Here is a 19,873-nt window from a genome sequence, read left to right on the forward strand (position 1 = left end):
GCTCCCAGAAGACATGTCCTCACTCCTGCTCTTAGCTGTAACTAATTTTGGATTAGCAAAATTTTTGCGCTGAATGAATACTTTATTTTTTTTTTTTCCAACTCGACATGCCCGTCTAGACTTCAAACTTTATTAGCAGTGTGAAGAGAAAATTCAGCTGGATTACATAAAACATTTTCAGGCAAATTAACAGATTACTTACCCCTCATTCCACGTCCTGTCCTGACTGAAGGGCTGAGAAAGTTCGAATCGGTCCTCCTGTAGAGAAAGGAAGGCCACCCCCTCCTCTATTTAGTGCAGGAGATTTTCCACTCCTAGTCAAATGGTGGTGCTAGTTCTTTAGTTTTGAGTTGCTGCATTTCCTAATTTCATGGTCGTAACAGCCTCCTGTCTTCTGCCTCAGAACGGAGTTCACCAAAACTGAAAATGCAATCTCCATGCTCAGAAGCTCCTTAACGGGTTCGGAAGGTTAGTCTTCCTCTCTCTTGCCCATTCTGTACCATAAGAAGACAGTCTCTGAGTGACATTCTTCTCCTCAAGTAGGTACTCCCTTTTCTTTTTCTCGATGTAAGTTTTTCCTTTTTGCTGTATGTGCTTGTTTACCAGCATGATGTAACTGTAGGGCTTCCCTCTCATGCCAAAAGATGTTCAATTTTTTCTCTTAACGCTCCAGGGATATTTTGCAAAGTTGCTGGCAAGAGGTTACGGCGACATGAGAATGTTGAATCTAAACTTGGTACAAAGTGGAAACTCACTTTTGGAATAATATTCAGCTGAGTCAGGGGGCAGGACATCTACCCTCTCCTCGACACAGCCCTGGCAGGCTGTTTGCCTGCTCAGATAACGTGCACTTACCGGACCCAGCCCTAGCTAGGAGGTGTTGCATGGTTGAAACGTGTTGGAATTTTACAGGTTATTAATTGGACCGATCTCAGGCTCTTATGAACATGCTACCTGTTTCCTTAATCTTGGGTGGCATAACTTAACGTTGAGTTTGAACGAGGGAGTCCGAACAAGCCAGCATTTGTTTCCCAAGGGCTGTCCAGTTTTCTGAAAAGCTGCGTAATCTAGCAATAACAGAAGTGAGACCTCTGGTCTTTAAATTGCCCCGTGATCTTAGGCAAGTTCTTTTTGAGTCCAGCTGCCTTGGTTTGCTCTCACGTGAAAAAAGCTAGCGGTCATTTTCTGCAGCGGGATGGTGTGTACGTTAGTGCCTCCCCCACGGACAGCGGTGTGCTGCTTGAATAATGATGTGGCAGTCACAAAAGACAGGGCAGGCTACTTTCATTTTGGTTAGAGGAATGCCACACGTTTCAGGAAATGTGCGTTGAGATGTAAGTTTCATGCTTTGTCAAGAGGGTAACCAGTGTTTGTTCTCGCAGACATGCTCCTAGAAGCCAATGTGATTTTTTTTTTTTTTTTTTTTCCTAAATAAGGGTTGGGCTTTATCAGGACTTGGGATCATCACACTGATTCCTGTTCAAATTTCTGTCAGCTCTACGGGCCAGTTCTAATCGGCCTGCAGAGCAACTCCGTGCATGAGGTTGCTGGGAAAGTCAGCTGGTTTTGAGGAGGGTCTATAGGAATGTTATATATGATATATGTTAATGTTGAGAGTGAAATTATGAATATGAGGGAGAAGTATTTCAATTTTATTGTAAGAAGCTCTGAGAGTCAAAGAAATGAAATTGGGTGGGAACTTCAGAGACCGAGGGTTCCGAGCCCATTTCTGCTCTATACAATCCTTCCTGATTTGTCAAAAGCAAATGTTTGCTCCCATTTTGTGACTACTTATGAAGACTGCCCACTAGGCCTTGGCATGCATGGCTGTAATACTCCAGAGGTTAAAGGCAATGCTCTAGAGGTTGTTAGATTTTCAAAGAAATTCGGAATCAAAATAATCTAGGTCTCAGAGACATAGCATGTAGGCAAAAAGCACAAAATCTTGATTATAAATGGAAGGGTCATATTTACCCCCAGGGGATTTATTTTTCTCAGACCCTTGCAAGTATTTGCTTTGTATTATTGCTCTTGACACGGAAAGGGAAAAAGCTCTTGCATCTTAAACTTACTGTAAGAATAGTCAAAAAAAGGATTTCTCATTTAGATTAACTGTGACTTTTCATTCCATTTCAGATTTAGAGCTGGCTACCTCCACCTTCCCCCCCAACACCCGCTTTAAACCTCTCCCCAGGATAAACTTTCATCCTGGGTGTCTGCTAAACATTTTTACGCAGTTATCTGGGGGTTCTCAGAGTGTTTGTATTTGTTCAGCCCAGTTGGTCAGAGCAGCCTCTCGGGCTGAGGGCCCGGTGGTTGGGCTTCAGTTTGCTTTGAACAGTGAATAGTCCTGCTCCACGGCAGCAGATTGGCTACAAGGGAAAGGAGCCAAGAAATGAGAGTGACCAGCTCTGAGTAGACCATCCGCACTGTGAAACAGTCACAGCATATGTTTCATTGATGTCGGCTGAGATGGGGGCCTGCCCACCTGTCTTCATTAGGGCTGTTCTCCATTGTTAGTCCCCTACGAAGCTCCCTATAGCAGGTGTAATAAAGTGCCGTGTTTTAAGGCAGGTCCTTTCCACGTGGCTTTTGATGATGGGGATGATGGTAAGTTTGCCTACTGGGCAGCATCTCGGCGGACTTCCTCTGGATCATTCCCACAGGACAACAGCAAAATCTTGCCCATCAATGACTTTCATGTTCTTTCTAAGAAGCATAACAGTCTTCCCTCTGAAAGCATGTGACTCTTTCTGAGGATAAAGAGGTCTGTGCTGTCTACTCACCCATAAAAATATTTTGCTAGAAAGCGTATATTCCTGCTTAGGTCTTCCATAGCAGTAACTCTTGGGGGAGGATGAAGACATTAGCTCAGTTCAAATCTTCAGGAGATGGCTGAGTTCAAGCCATCCCTGGCCCCCTACCCCCAAAAATATAGGGATAGGGAAAATAAGAGAAACTACCGGATATAACTATATGGAATAAGTAAAGTGAAAAGTAAAGTGAAACCACTCAACAAACCGCTTGTAGTTTTCAGGTGTTAGAAACTCAATATGACAAAGTCATTTTTCTTAGAAATTTATTTTCAGCGTAACGGTATTCATTGTTTTTGCACCACACCCAGTGCTCCATGCAATCCGTGCCCTCCTTAATACCCACCACCTGGCTCCCGCAACCTCCCACCCCCCCGCCCCTTCAAAACCCTCAGACAAAGTCATTCTTAAAAAAAGATTCATTTATTTATGTTAGAGAGAGAGAGAGCATGAGAGAGTGTGAGAGCATGCAGGCATGGGGTGGCAAAGGGGCAGAGGCAGAGGGAGAGGGAGAGGAGCAGACTCCCCACTGAGCACAGAGCCCGACAAGGGGCTCGACCTCGCAATCCTGGGATCATGACCTGAGCTGAAATAAAGAGTCGGAGGCCTCACCGACTAAGCCACTCTGGTAGCCCGACAAAGTAATTTTTATTGCGAGCATAGTACAGGGCCTGATAATGCGTGTTGGTGGAATAAATGACTTGTTCGGCACCAGAGCTGCTGGGAGTTTGTATCCATCTGGTGGTAACTGGGAGAGAAGGCAGTAAATCCAGCCAGCTGAGTGTGCCGCCTGTAGAAACGGCCCTGCTTTCGCGATGAGAGCAAAGTGTCCGGAGACAAAGTGCAGAACCGCCAACCTCCCGCCCTCTGCTGTTGCTTGCCTTTGTGTCTGTAAGGATGGCCACATCCCTGTGCGATGAGAAGAGGAGCAAGGAAGGTGGGCAAATTCTCACGGAGACAAGTATGCAAAAACGTGTGGCAAATACTTCACATTTGTTTTGCTATCAGAAGCAGCATTTTGCTTGGTTGTTGGACAAGTTCACATGTCTGTTTACGGGTAGAATTGGATGCTGACTTCTTGTTTTTTGTTTTTTTAAGATTTTATTTATTTACCTGAGAAAGTATATGAGCGGCGGGGCGGGGGGCAGGCAGAGACAGAGATTACCAAGCAGACTCTGAACCAAGCACCGGGCCCCCCTTGGGCCTGATTTGGGGCTCAATCCTGTGACTCATGAAGTCATGACCTGAACCAAAACCAAGAAGAGTAGGACAGTCAACCCACTGAGCTGCCCAGCGCCCCACATATGCTAACTTCTAATTCAATGTAATGCCCAAGACCTGGGTTGGCCTCTCACTCCCCAGCTCCGTCACAAACAGTTAGTGCCCATGGGGTGGTAATAATAGCCATTATATTAGTGCCTGAGGTTTACGGAGCTCTTACCTTTGTGTCATACTTTTTATAGGGATTATCACATTTCTTCATCACAACCACCCCCGAGGACAAACAACATTATGGTTCTAATTTTACAAACAAGGAAATGCAGGCTTTGCAAAGTTAAGTATTGTGTCCAACGTTAGATAGCTTTATAAGTGACAGGCCTAAGACTTGCAGATAAGCCTTTACAAAACCCATGCTCTGGGCTGCTACTTGATACGATGTCATTTTCTGGAGTTTTTGATCCAGGAGTTTCTTGCTTTGGCGAAGCGAGGTGAGCGTCTGGGGCTTGCAGGAGATAATAGCACACTTTCTCTAGGCTGCAATATCTTCATCTGTAAAAGGAGAATAATGAATCTGACTTAGGGAAGTTTGATAGCTATCAATGAGGTTTCATTAAATAATGTATATGAAAGAGTTTTGTAAAAAGTACAGGTTTATGAAATACGTTAAGTGGAACATGTAAGTTCTTAGTTACATGTAAAATTTGTCACTAAGTGAAGGAGAGTAGCTTGGGGGGGTGCTGTGAAATGCTATCAAAGGTGGTTCACCTTATATCTTAAAGAGCTGAGTGTGTGCATGGTGGTGGAAGTGGGGGTGGCGAAGCTGGTGACTATGGCAGGGTTTTGGAGGGAGAGTACTTCAAGAGCCCTCAAATTACTTCTCTGAATGATCCTCTTCCTGGGACACCTCTGGAGTCTTCCGGATGCTCTCTGACTTCTTTGAGAAGACAAGTGGCTAGAAGCTGTCCTAACCTTTCTATTCTAAAAGCCACAAGGATTTGTACTGGTTGTACACCTGGAGCTCCCTTTCCCTAACCTCAGCCTTCACGTGCTTATTCTGACTTCATTCTGCTGTTTACTGCTGTCACTAACTCTTGGTTCTTTGGGATTTCCTGATAAGAATGGATACAAATTAGCACAGCCCCTTTCTTGCTGCCTGGAAGACAATACTCAGGCCCTTTGTGGTTTACTGCCAATCACAAGGGGGAAGAGACAGGCCACACCAAAATGACAATTCTGGGGAAGACGAAAAGTGTAGCATTCCTTCCCTTTACTGGGATACTACGCTGTCACTGGGTTTTTGTCATTTCTTTTTCCTCTGATCTCATCAAACTCTCTTCTTATCACACAGCCAGCAGGTAGCTGACCCCTATAAACATGATTCTTCCCCTACTACCGTTCAGAGAAAGCCCACAAAACCCTTTCACAAATAGGCCATCTGCATTTCTGAGATGCTTCTTCCCTCTGAGGTTCCTAGAAATGGTCTCATTGGGGTATTTCCTTTCAGAATTTTGATAAAGACACCAAGAAATCCAAAGAAAATTTGAGTTCACCTTACAGAAAACATGAGTCTTTTGTACCCTCATTTTTATTTACTGTAGCCAATCGTTTATTAAAATTCATTTTCTTAAAACTGCATGCAGAAAGGTATTTAATAAAGATAATCACATTACATGTAATAATCCATTTAAATATAGTTCACTTTAAAACTATGTGACAATACAGATATACATTTGTTTTTGGTATGGAATTTTTAAAATCCTACTTGTGTCAAGTTTACCCAAAAGGATATTTAGAGATTCAGGTTACTCAGAATCTAGTGCAGTTAAACTTGACACCCTCTGTAAAATTCTTTTCCCTATTTTATTTAAGGAAGAGGTAATATTTTAAGGGCCCTGTGGTAGTTTATCAAGGTCTGTCACAAAATCTCTGCTCCTACACAAGCCTGAAGTGCCTCAAGAGCAAAGAAAGGGTTTTTATTCAGACTTGCACTCCTGTGCCTTGGGGAGTGTTGGGATCTACCAGGGGCTTGGGACACAACTGTTGTGTGTGACAGAGCCTGACAGGTTCTTTGACGTTCACTATTGGTTACGGTTGGTAATATATCACGTGACCTAGGACTATTACATCATAAGTGTAAGTTGCACAATAGACCATAATGTTACAGAACGTAAGGCGGTAGAGTAGAACGTGCTGAGTGCTTGGAGAGTGGTAAGCACCGAGGTGTGAAAGCACAAAGAGGAGAAATTATTTCTGGTTGAGGTGGGTCAGGGAAGGCAATGACAGGGGCAGAGGGGTGGGGGATGAAGAAAGATGGTTTCATATAGGAAGTTTCACATAGACGTTTGTTCATGAGCTTACAGGATGGGCAATGTTTATGCAGAAAGATGTCAGGAAAGGGAAGAGCATAAGCAAAGGCATGAGAAGAAGGGTTTTGGGGAATCCTTCACCAGTTTGCAGGAAGACAGGTGAGAAATATGTTGAGAGGTGGTGTGAGATGGCCTAGGAATGGAGTTGTAAATGCCAAATCTTTGGACTTGATAGTGTGGATAGTCAAGATTTTGGGGTAAGGCTGGAATGAGATACAAACTTAAGCTTAGGGAAATACTATGTAGATTGATGTTTTCAGAGGAAGAGTGAGTACGTCAGTTTGGAGGTGACTGGAATGGTTCAAGAGAGGTGTAATATAGTTTAAACAATCTTTTAGGATGTGCTTTTTGAAGTCATGATTGTTTATGGTTCTAAGGAAGATTAGTTCCAAAAGTGGATAGTGGGGAAAGAAGGTTGGGGGTCAAAATATATTACTCTGCCACCGATATGCCTTGCACGTTTAGTGTTGTTTCCCCAACCGTAAGATGGGCATGATAAGTACCAGATTCCTACCAAAGATCCTATTGGTGATGCAATGGAAGTTAAGTGATAGAAATTTGAAAAGTAACACACTTTAGGTATGTGTAAAATGCTATCAACTTGGAATACTTTTATAGCAAAATTATTTTATTTGGACAGGATATAGATTCAGAAGAAAATTGTTCATTTTTCTTTTAGATTTGATTAAAAATATTATAATTTTTTTCTAGTTATTAAATGGGTACTTTGTATTAGGTACTGGACAAGTCTTTTTAGAAAAGTTTGTTGTGGGATTGTCTGGGTGGCTCAGTTGGCTAAGTCACTGCTTTCGGCTCAGGTCATGATCCTGGAGTCCCGGGATCGAGTTCTTCATCGGGCTCCCTGCTCGGCAGGGAGTCTGCTTCTCCCTCTGACCCTCTCCCTTCTCATTCTCTCTCTCTTTCTCTCAAATAAATAAATAAAATATTTAGAAAGGAAAAAAATTATTGTAGTAAGAACAGTTAACAGAGGGTCTATCCTCTTAACTAATTTTAAAATGTACATTATTGTTGACTCTAGGTCCGATGTTGTACAGCAGATCTCTAGAGCTTATTATCTTACTTAACTGAAACTTTACATCTATTGATTAATAACTCCTCCTCCAGCCCTTGGCAACCACTATGTCAGCCTTTGACTTTAGGAATTTGACTATTTTAGATATTTTATAGAAGTGGAATCATGCAATACTGCTTTTGTGTGTCTGGCTTTCACTTAGCATGATGGTCCATAAGGCCCATAAATGTTGTCTGTGCAGAATGTCCTTCTTTTTTAAGAAGGACACATTTTCTTGATCAGTTTATCTGTTGGTAGACACTGAGGTTGTTTTCATATTAAACAGATTATTCTGAATGGGGTTGTAAGGAACATGGGAATGCTAACAGCTCTTCCATATCCTGATTCCGATTCTTTTGGATATATACCCAGAAGTGGGACTGCTGGATCATCTGGTCATTCTATTTTTTATTATTATCATGACCTTTTTTGTTTTGAGAGAGAGAGAGAGAGATAGACCACCAGTGGGCGTGGGAGGGCAGAGGGAGGGTGAGACACTCTTAAGCAGGCTCCACGCCTGGTGCAGAGCATGATGCAAGGCTCCATCTCACAACCCTGAGATCATGACCTGAGCCAACATCAAGAGTGGGATGCTTAACTGACTGAGTGATCCAGGCACCCACTAGTAGTTCTATTTTTAATTTTTTGAAGAACCACCATAGCGGCTGGAGCATTTTGCCTTCTCACAGTGTGCAAGGGTTCAAATTTCTTCATATCCTCACCAATAATCGTTGTCTTATGTTGCCTTATGTTGTCTTATGTTGTCTTATGTTGTCTTATGCTGCCACGGTAATATGTTCAGTAGGAAAGGGATTTATACTGTTAAATAGGAGGAAGTTTTTGGATTGTTAAATCTTTAATTTGTTGATGGGATTCCTAGAATCCACTATGATCGATATTTGAGGATTGAGGACATTAGACCAGTTTGTAGATTGACAAAAGTGTAGTTAATCAGAGCTGCACTTGCTTTTCTTATCCAACCCTTATGATAGCCATCCTGAGAGATATGAGGTGGTATCTCACTGTGGTTTTGATTTGCCTTTCTCTAATGATTAGTGATGATGAGCATTTTTAAAAAACATACCAGATGGACATTTGTATGTTTTCTTTGGAAAATGTTGAGTCCCTAGCCCACTTTTAATCAGATTATTAGTTTTTATGTTATTGAGTTGTATAGTTTCTTATGTATTTTGGACATTAACCCCCTATTACATATATAGTATACAAATATTTTCTCCCACTCTGTAGGTTGTCTGGTGGTCTTTTCATTCTATTGATTGTTTTTTGCTGTACAGATGCTTTTTAGTTTAGTGTAGTCTTGCTTATGTTTTTAATTTTTATGTTTTTTGTTGCTGCTGCCTGTGCTTTTGTGTATGAACATAAAATCAATGTCAAGTCCAATGTCATGAAGCTTGTCTTCTAATTTTTTTCTTCCAGGAGTTTTACAGTTTCAGGTCTTACCTTTAAGTCATTGATCCATTCAGAATTGATTTTGGTGTGTGGTAAAGATGACATCAAATTTTACTCTTTTACATGTGGTTATCTACTTTTCTCAACACCATATGTTGAAGAGATTATCCTTTTCCCATAGAGTATTCCTGGCACCCTTGTTGAAGATCAGTTGATTCCACATGTGTGGACTTATTTAGGGCTCTCTACTGTTTTCCATTGGTCTGTATGTCTGTCCAGGCCAATATTTTATGGTTTTGATTACTGTAGCTTCATAATAAATTTTGAAATCAGGCAGTGTGATGCCACCAGCTTTGTTTGAACAAGTCTTTCCATTTTGAGACCCCATTTCCTCACCAGTGAAATGAAGGCATTGGATGTGGGGAGATTTGTGGTTCCCGTGCTCAGATCATTTTGTGATTCTATAATTCTTGCTTTCAGCAATCTCCATTTAGGACAATGGGTTGAGATTCTCTCAAAAGCACAATCAAACCCACAGTCATCTATGCTGAAAGCAGAAGAAAGACATGTCGTCATTCCATTGATTTAGGGCTTGAGTTGGAGAAGAAGACAGTGATGTCTCTTGTGGCATCCTAAACTGCTTTCTGCTAATGGGAATGGGGGAGGTGAATCCAGTGATTTGAGGATAGAGGAAAGGGAGCAGATTGTGTTTTCTATTTTCCTCCTTTTCCTTCTAAGGGGAAATGAAAGGCAAGGACATCAATTAAAAAAAAAAAAGCAGATTCACTGGTGTGTGGGGTAGGGGGAAAGGCCAAGCACACAAGGTAATTTAATTTCAATTACAATAAATCTCAAGCGATAATACTACACTCTTGAGAATGTTCCACGGTGGGCAATACCTGTACTTTGTATTTCAAGCCCAGAAACGCAGGGAGAAGATGACATCAGAATGTTTAGCATGAAGAACATTGTTCATGTTAGTTTGTTGTTTCCACTTCCCTGTCACCGAAGCTTCACAAATCAAGCCAAGAGGTACTTCAGATCGACTTTGTGAAGGAGAAGACTCATAGAAAAGGGTTTTCTAGGAAAGAAAAAAGTGGCAAGCAAAGGTTTTCTGCTTATGGCATTCGTGTTGCCTAAGCGGTATTAATGGTGAGTATTAATCATTCAGGCCAGTTTACAAATTATCGACATTCAGACTATGCAGGACCCTTGCTTTGCTTTCTTCACACCAGCTGGATTCTGTCCATTCTACTCCTCCCTCAGCCCTTGGAACAGAAACAAAATTTAAATGTGCCAATTTTCTACTTGTTAGCTGCCACGGTAATATGTTCAGTAGGAAAGGGATTTATACTGTTAAATAGGAGGAAGTTTTTGGATTGTTAAATCTTTAATTTGTTGATGGGATTCCTAGAATCCACTATGATCGATATTTGAGGATTGAGGACATTAGACCAGTTTGTAGATTGACAAAAGTGTAGTTAATCAGAGCTGCACTTGCTTTTCTTATCCAACCCTTTAGTTCTAAATTTATTGCCAATTTTATTTATCAGACTTATTCTCAGGGGAGTAGTATTTGCTGTGGCCACAAGGAAACATCTGTGAGTTTAAACCTTAGAGGCAGTTTGCCAGTTAGAACATTTGGCATATGAGGCTTACATTGCAGAAGAGAAAAATTAATCAAGGAAATCCGTAAAAATATTGAGAAGGCAACTAAGAAAAATGTCTTATCACTGACACACTGAAGTATTGAGTTCATGTTAATTAAGAAATGTCAGAATACATAATGAATCAACTAGGAGTGTCATATTATGGCAAGTTTAGAAGTTGATGTCAATCTCTACTACTAGGATTTATGGTAGATTATATAATGGAATCCTGAGTTCCAAGAGATCAAAGGGAATGCTGGCTCTTTCTTAATCCATTTTCTTAGGTCAAGCCTACCCAGCAAGAAGCCAAGTGGAGAGTTGAGCAATTATCTGAAGTGGGCAGTAGAGACAGCCAAAACCAGATAAAACATAACCAGAAATTCACCATGGAGGAAAATGTGGACCAAAAATAGAAGGGATGGGGGTAAAATGTCAAACAATTTGGTCAGTGTCCATGGTTCAAGTTCACTGGATAACAGCCAATTCCTTGCTTCATGTAATTAGAACTGGGGTTAAAGAAATGAGTTCATTATCAAGGTTGTTGCATGTTTGTGCAAAACTTCTCTGTATCTGTGTTACTATCTATGGCATGTCTAATTCTGAGTACTTCCAGAGATTGCATTTCATTATTTTGGATTACTGGGTTGAGGTGGTTGAGGAAGCCCATATAATCTGTAGATTTACATGGAGAAAAATTTTCTTTTCTAGATTAATCAAATATTGTATTTAATTATTCCTCCCTCCAACTCCAGGCATATGCTTATAAATTTTCCATTGAAAACCCTGGTATTCACTTAACTTTTTCATTTCCTCATGAAGTAATTTCTGTATCCCCTTGACCTTAGTAGAACATATTAAGGAAACATACAAGTCCATTATAAGAGGATTTGCATCCTTTTTGTTTAAACAAAAAAGCCTACCAAAGTCTTAGATCAATGTGATGCTTTTTTCCTTTTACTTGATGTGGAAACCATAAACCACGTACTCTGAGTAGATGTTTTCTAGACCTAAAATATAGTTATCAGTTTATTGGGCCTTATACATCTGTCATTGTATGCCTGCTAATCCTTAAGACTCCCTAATTCAATGTCAAGCTTTCCATTCATTGTTTTTAAATTGAGAAAAAAGTCACAAATTTGGTTCACTGTTGCTTAGAATTAAGAAAAAAGAATTTTTCACTCTCGTATCCTGTACGTTTGAAGCTGTTGTATAGCATTTCTAAAAAAATATTTTATTTATTTATTTGAGAGAGAGAGAGAGAGAGAGTGTGTGTGTGAGCACGAGACTGGGAGGGGGTAGGCAGAGGGAGAGAGAGAAGCAGAATCCCTGCTGATCAGGGAGCCCGATGTGAGGCTCGATCCCAGGACCCAGAGATCATGACCTGAGCCGAAGGCAGATGTTTAACAGACTGAGCCACCCAGGCACCCCTGTTATATAGCATTTAGGAAACCAAAATATAACCGAAGGCTCTTTTATATAATTCAGTTTGATGTTTGAAATCCACCATGAAAATCACCCATGCAATATTCTTGAAGCATTCCAAGGTAACCACTGGGGTATCTTAAAATAAAAATTTAAGAAGGATTTTTCTTGCAAGAAAGCTCTTTTTTTAAAAGTAACAGGATAAAGGTATGTATTAAATGGTGTTCCTGAATTCCTTACTCGCTCTGTGGAGTGACTGCTTTTCCCATCATATCAGCAACGGCTGACTCTGGTAAACCGTGCCACGCAGCCACAGCAGGTGCACCTCTGCCACTGAACACATATTTGAGAGACCCTAGGCCAGGACTTTTTGTTCTCACGGCAAAATTGATCAACAGAAATGGAAGTAGGCCCAGTCGGACCTACGGACCTGAGTTGGTACAGCTGATGGGGCGTGTGCGTTCCCACAAACGCTTGCTAACGGTGTCAGAGATGAACAGCTTCTGCCCTGCTTCTCTTTGTAAACAAAGATGATCAAGGAGTTTGAGCTGAGCAGACAAGCAAACCAGTGCCTATTGATGAATGGGACCACTTTGATCCCGAACCACCTTGTTCCATTTTAGTGAGACTCAAACCTGCTTTAACTAAGGAAACCTTCAGAAACCACCCCTCCCATCTTTTTGGTCCCTGTTCGAAGCGAAATGAAGAGGAAAACTAGAAAGACTTGAGCACAGAAACGTCTGCATCTTGTCCAGGACTATAATACATCATCCTGGCACAGGTCTTTTCAAGAAAGGGTGTCAGTAATTAATCTGAGTTCTGAATTGCCACTGAGGTATGTGTGAACGTATCAACTTCTTTCTCTTTCTCACCTTCTTCCGCGAATACGTAAGACCTGATTTGGCCATTCAGTTTGGAAAATGATTTTTCATTTAATGTTTGTGATTATCAAGCATGTGGTGCAGGGGCTTAGCAATACACTTGATATGAACATTCCATGTGTGTTTCTTGAGTTGAGGTAAAGGATACAGTCTATGAGTTCTCCCCATTTAAAAAATCCCCTGCATCCACTGTGTGGTCAAAATTTCTTTGTATGTCATCAAGAAGGTTAACAAATTTATCTTCAATACTCAACAGTTCACTCACCGTACAGAAAACCCAAACTTTTAAATTTTTTTTCAAACTTTTAAATTTTTTAAAAAACTTTTTTGTTTAATTCTTTTTCCCTCAGAGCTTTAGCTGCTAGCAAGGAAAAACAAAAAACAAAAAACAAAAAAACTTCCTGATTTGAATTTCACAACCTCCTTCCGTTGCCAGTTGTGTGGTGCTAACAAGAAGTAAAATGTTTGTGTCTAATTTAACCTAAAATAGGAGAACATCTTCAGAACATAGACTCTGTATATTCAGTTACCTACCCCAAAATAGGGACATGATTCTTGTATTTTCAATCATTGAGAAGCATTTCTATTGCGGTTAATTATTCAAAGTGACAAGTGGCAGTTTCATAAGGGGAAAAAATCCCTATTAGGTGGACCAGTTTTCCTTGTATTTGTGATCACCAAGTAATCACATTGTTTTTTTATTTAACTGTAAAAGAGAAAAACAACTTACTGACTTCCAAGTCCGTTTCTCATTTCCTCCATAAGGTATTTATTCCTAAACTAGTTAGCAGACTTCTGAAAAAGACACATGTATATTTCAATGAAAGTATGGGTTTTCATCATTGCCTAGATGCTAACGAGAGAGGCTGTGTGTTTAGTTAGCAGTTTGTAAATCCCGTACCAGGCATGTGATTTAAAAAGCCTAAAAGCCTCTCTTATTTGTAAATACCGTGCTGTCCTTCAAAATGGTCCAAAGCACAGGAAGTCTGAGTCAGCGGAGTAGTACCATAAAGTTTCTTCTTACATAACCTGCCCAGATTGCAAGGGAGGGCTGGAATGTGGGACACAGGTCTGTCTGCCCGTCGGCTAGTGGATGAAATCTGATTTCGCTAAGGACCCAAATGGTGTGGAGTGTTCAGGGGGGCACAACTTCCTCATTGTAGAACTGGCCTGTTTGAATGAATTATTTCAGGAAACCCTCGGTTGGACCTTGTCGACCCTGCTGTACAGGAAATGAAGGTTTCTAGGCAAAGACTTTACTTAGTGACTAACCAAAATGTTTAGTAACGTCACCAATTCCAGGCCTTTCCACTGTCCTCAAAAGTGCAGTGGGACTGGCTAGGCCAGTCTTCCAAGGGTGGGGATGGACAACTGTTTCTGAGCATGCGGAACTGTCACCCTCATCAGCAAGGGTACGGCTGACAGCGGGCTATGAGGCACGGCACAAACTCCTCTGGCTTAGAGAATTTAAACAGCTCGAATCCTCTTCCTTCATGAAGAGTCCAAGCCCCTGTGAAGGAACTCTCGCGGGCATCGTGGGACTGCCAACAGGGTGAAGAGCATCGCTTCCTACCTGGGAGGAGACCATGCTTGTAGCTATTTGGCAGCTCAGGGCAGATGGCTAGTTTGGAGAGCAAGGAGAAAGACAACAAAGGAAAAGGGAGGAAGGAAAAACTTTCAACAAATACAAGTCCTCTCCCCAGCTGGGGCCGAAGAAAGTGGAACCACTACAAAACATTGGGAGTTTGCATCTTACATGGTTTTCAATATTCCATTTCCTTTCTCAGTTTTGTGTGTTTCTACAGACTGGTCAGTCTCTGGGTGGTCTGGAGTTTCTCTTTGCACTTGGAGCAGCTAGATTCAAAGTTGATTATTCTGGGAAGGCTTAAGGTTGTTGGGACTTTGATAAAGGTCTGAAATGAAACCATGGGGATTCCAGATGCCATTGAACCTGGGGCTCCTTGTGCATCGATCTGAATAATTATGTCACTTAGGCAATAATACCAGAGTCATACTCCCCCACCCCTTTTTATTGCTCTTCTATTTGCTAACAGCCCATAACATCAGTATTTCTCCCACTGAAAGGTATTTGGCTCTATTAATATTAATTGTTGGTCTCATGTAGAAAGAGTCAAAGAGCTGAAGAATAAAGTACATGAACTATATGTTAATAGGTTAGTGTGGTGCCCACATGTAAACGTTGATATGTGCATGCATTCTTTCTTCCTTTTTTTCTTCTCTCCCTTCCTCCCTCCCTCCTTCTCTCCTGTCCTTCCATCCATCCATCCATCCATCCATCCTTCCATCCAAATCTCAAACTATAAAAACCAATTCTGTAACGTCCTATTTCTTTTATGATCTACTTTGCTCATTCCTGGGGTAGTCAGTTCAGTCATATAATTAATATAATGCCAGTAATACTACCTCTACATTCATTGATCACTTTTTCTGCTAGATATGGTGCTTTGTGCTTTACAGAGACTAGCTTATTTAGTCATTATGGTATCTCTAGAAGTGGGTATCCTTATACCCACTTTCTAGGGAACCAGACCAAGGCTTAGAGAAATCAAGTAATTTGCTGAAGATCATCTAGTTGGTAAATGGCATAATAAGTTTTGAACCTAGAATAGTAAACTCGAGATCCTGGCCACTGTAAATATGGATTCTCAGGTTATGTTTGCAAGCAGAGGGCTTAGATGCTGAAGGAAGTACAGAAACAGTATTAAGAGGAAAATCTCTTGCCTTAAGCTTATAATCCACTCAAATGAGGCTGAAATCTCCACTCTGAAATGATATTTGTGTCCCCATTGCATGAGACAAATTCTTATGATTTCTTTTTTACTGTTAGAAACTCATCTCAAGTAAAAAAGTCTGAGTCTAAGCCTTTACAGGGCATGGGCAGTGAGTTTTCTACTTTTCTTTATCCTATGAGTACATTTTCTTGCCTGTAAATGACATTTAATAGAGTTGATGGATTATATCTGGATCAATTTTACTTAGTAAAAAAGACAACAGGCAAAGATTAGCTGACCAGTTTCTTAATATATCAAGTTCAGTTCCCATTCTGACTTCTTTTCTACTAAGGAAAATATGTCTACCAGATTTGTTCTCAAGCTAGAGAGCTGAAGGAGTTCTTTGATCAGTAAACCATAGTCGTACCAATTGGGTTTGCTTTGCTAATTAAGTTTGACATAGATTAATGGTGAACATTATCTTGGACACATATGAATTAAAAATGGCAAGAGATGACTCAGATGTAAAAAGACTGGCGGAGAGAAGGATAATCCACAAAATTGGTAAATCACTCATGAGTAATCAAGAACTGAATACAATGTAACAATATGTGTTCATTTCTACTAATAAATAGCTATCATTATGCTCTCTTCACTCTCCATTTGGGTCAAATTACTTCTGTACTATATTTCCACTCTTACTTGTACCTATTTGCTGTGATTCTTCCAGTTTTGACTCTGTCTTGTGGCTCTAATTTTGTCTCTACGTAAATTGCAAGCTAGTAAATATGTTCCAGTATTGTTTTTTGTAGTTCTTGCCTTTATGCCAGGTGTCAAGAGAAGGGACTTCTTTTATTAATGTATTTGTCTGGATATGTGCTAATAGGAGTCCTAATACAAATTTGATTATGGTTGGTTGAGTCTAATAGATTCAGTTTGGTTCATTCAATTTATTTTGTCCTTTCTACACACATAACAATGTCACACAGCTAATTATAGTAGTTTTCTACTCATCTTGTTGACCTGACACATAGTAGCAAATGGACCACAATTTTCTTTCCAGTCTGAAGCTGTATGTATACAACAACAGTACATTCTCATAAGAAGTGAAAATCTTAGATCTGGAAGTTTGGGTTCCGTAATGCCAAAGAGAGCTGGACACCAGGAACTAGAATTAACTAAGGACATGCATACCCATATTCATGTCTACATTTTCTTCCCATTGCAACACGCAGCTGTTGTTTTGACACCTACTTAAATAATAACATGTTATTGCCTTTCCGGGTGTCAATAATATTTTGTTACCGGTTGAGTATTGGAAAACTTTTCATAATAGTTTTGTAATTTTTTACTCAGCTCCAGCATGCAGAACACATTACTTCCACTTACTTTGCTAACAAGAGAGAACGGCTAGTGTGTTTTAAAGAAATCTGTTCATGTTTCTGTTGATCTTTCTTTAGTCCTACCAGAACAGGATGTAGTGTGGGGAATCCTTGTTCAATCAACCGCAAAGCAAAAGACCTTCCAAGGGATGAGTGGGAAGGAAGGTAGGAGGAGAGAAGCATGCCTCATAGGGCTCATGTTTATCTTGTTGGCTTATGGGATCCTCTCAGAGATTTTCTGGGACAAGAACAGAGCTTATTGGTTGTCCTTGCTCAGCCATGAGATCTCACCAGCTCCTTCTCTGAAGGCCTATCTTCCCACACCAGGATCTTTCCCTTGTCTTTCTGCTGAAATCCTTTCTATCCAGGAGGAGAACCAAGAGAGAAAAAAGAGCAAGTGTTTTTAATTTTCAGACCTCAGACTAAACTATAGAAATCTGCTCTAACTGGAAATCTGAAGAAATAAATTACGGATGTTATTCGGTAGAGGTAATGGAAAACACAGCTTTGCTGGTTTTCATACAAAGGCTATCTGGATAGCCTCACTGAAACCTGATTACCTGAGAGATTCATCCTTGAAAGTTGAAGATTCATAGTGTTCTGGGGTTTATATGCTACTGAAGGGACAGTTTGTCAATCCAGGGGACTCTGTCATTCAACTTTTAACTGAGTGCTGTAGACACAGATTTACGTTATGAGAGCTTTGGCGTGGCTTTCTGATGTTGAAGGCGCACTGGAGAAAGGGTATGCTTTTGAGCATTTCCAGCTGACCTGCTGTCATTTTTAAAATAATTCATTCCCTTTATTATGCTTCCATTTTGAAATAGTTACTGTGTTTTTGCATCGTTTAGAATGAGTAGTAATTTTTTTTCTTTTTAAAAGATTTTATTTATTTATTTGGCAGAGAGAGAGGGATCACAAGAAGGCAGAGGCAGGCAGAGAGAGAGGGGAAAGCAGGCTCCCCACTGAGCAGAGAGCCCGATACCAGGACCCTGAGATCATGACCTGAGCTGAAGGCAGAGGCTTTAACCCACTGAGCCACCCAGGTGCCCCAAGAATGCATAGTAATTTTAACAAATTTTGAGAAGAAAAGAATAACGATCTAAATAGAAGTCACCTATATACTAACCAGCCATAGATAATCACTAAATATATTTTAATATATTTTCTTATAGTCATTTGCTTAATATGTATGTATGTATATTAAGTAAAATGAAAAAAACCCTACAACATAATGTTAACAAAACTCAAAATATAACACAATTTCCATTTGCAAAATGCATATATATATATATATATATATATATACACACACACAAAATGTATATTTTGCAAACTGAAATTCTGTTTTATCTTCGGTTTTTTGGTTTTTTTTTTAAGATTTTATTTATTTATTTGACAGAGATAGATCACAAGTAGGCAGAGAGGCAGGCAGAGAGGCAGGCAGAGAGAGAGAGAGGGAAGCAGGCTCTCTGCTGAGCAGAGAGCCCGATGTGGGACTCGATCCCAGGACCCTGAGATCATGACCTGAGCTGAAGACAGCGGCTTAACCCACTGAGCCACCCAGGTGCCCTATCTTCGGTTTTCATTAATATTATATAGCATATATGTATAACATATGTATAAAATACACACCTATTGGGGTCCCTGGGTGGCTCAGTGTGTTAAGGCCTCTGCTTTTGGCTCAGGTCATGATCTCAGGGTCCTGGGATTGAGCCCTGCATTGGGCTCTCTGCTCGGCGGGGAGCCTGCTTCCCCCTGCTCTACCTGCCACTCTGACTATTTGTGATCTCTGTCAAGTGAATAAATAAAATCTTTAAAAAAAATAAAAATACACAATATATGTTTATACACATACAGGGATATATTTTACAAGTGGAAATTATGTTGTATCTTACAGAATTTACTTAAAATTATGATTTATTTAATTACCTACGTGACTTAAGAAGCATTATTGCCCATATCTCTGTTTACTTCGTTAAAAATAATTCCTGAAAGCAGAAATACTGTGTCGAAGGGCAAATCCACTTTCAAGGTTCTTGAGGGAATGTTGCCAGATCTTTTCAGTTTCCTTTTAAAATATTATTATATTGCAAAGAACTCTCCAAAGGCTCCAAGCAAAAATTACTGACAATCCCACCTGGAAATCACTATTTTATTTGGCTATGTCACCTCTGGCCCTTGTTCATGAACATGTTCTATTATTATTTTCATTAATACAATGGATAGAATTTTTTATACTTTTTCTTTTGTTCTTGGGTTAGGCATAGTTTCTATTATACTATATATAGTATAATATATCATATAATAGCATATATATAATATATGGTATAATAATTTGCCTTTCTTCCTTCTCCTTCCTTCTTTTTGCTTTGCTTGTACTGCTTTAGAGAAATCAGTGAATCCAGTTTGATGTGTGTTCTCTACTCCTTTCTCTATGCTCACACACCCCATACATACACATTACTAATATCCAAAGGAATGGATCCTACTTATCTTAAAATGAACAATCTGGTTATATACAGTATATTTGTGTGTGTGTGCGTGTGTGTGTATTATGCTGTATCTTGCTTTTTTCACTTTGAAATACATCTTGGAGACTCTGGGAAAGACAGATCTATTTTATTCAATAATTGCATGAGGCATGAATTTGCTAAAATTTGCTAAAATTTATTCAAGTATTCTATCAATAGGCATTCTGTTGTGAAAAATGTTTTCAACACATAAAAAAGTGCTGTCACTACAAATATTTGTAGATACATGTCCTTAGCTATTGGTGGTTTTATTTTTATGGTTTAATTCCCAGAAATAGAATTGCTGGTTCAAAGGGTATGTGTATTTTAAATTTTAATGGGTTTTCCCATATTATTTTCTAAAAATATTATAGCAAATCTCATTCCCACCAGCAATGCTAAAGAAAATTAT

General features: G+C 39.9%; 1 protein-coding gene across 3 annotated transcripts in view; it reads left to right on the forward strand.

The window, feature by feature from the left end:
* The first annotated feature begins 220 nt into the window (after positions 1-220).
* Positions 221-19,873, forward strand: part of ESR1 (estrogen receptor 1) — a 395,092-nt gene continuing 375,439 nt past the window's right edge. The window contains exon 1 of one of the 3 annotated variants that reach the window (XM_032836367.1): positions 221-543. The gene's annotated coding sequence lies outside the window, so the exon portion shown is untranslated. The remainder of the gene's footprint in view (positions 544-19,873) is intronic. The other 2 variants (XM_032836368.1, XM_032836369.1) reach the window with 2 other exon arrangements.

The sequence above is a fragment of the Lontra canadensis genome, unplaced genomic scaffold (genome assembly GCF_010015895.1).
Source record: "Lontra canadensis isolate GAN:19392208 unplaced genomic scaffold, GSC_riverotter_1.0 scaffold92, whole genome shotgun sequence".
NCBI lineage: Eukaryota > Metazoa > Chordata > Mammalia > Carnivora > Mustelidae > Lontra > Lontra canadensis.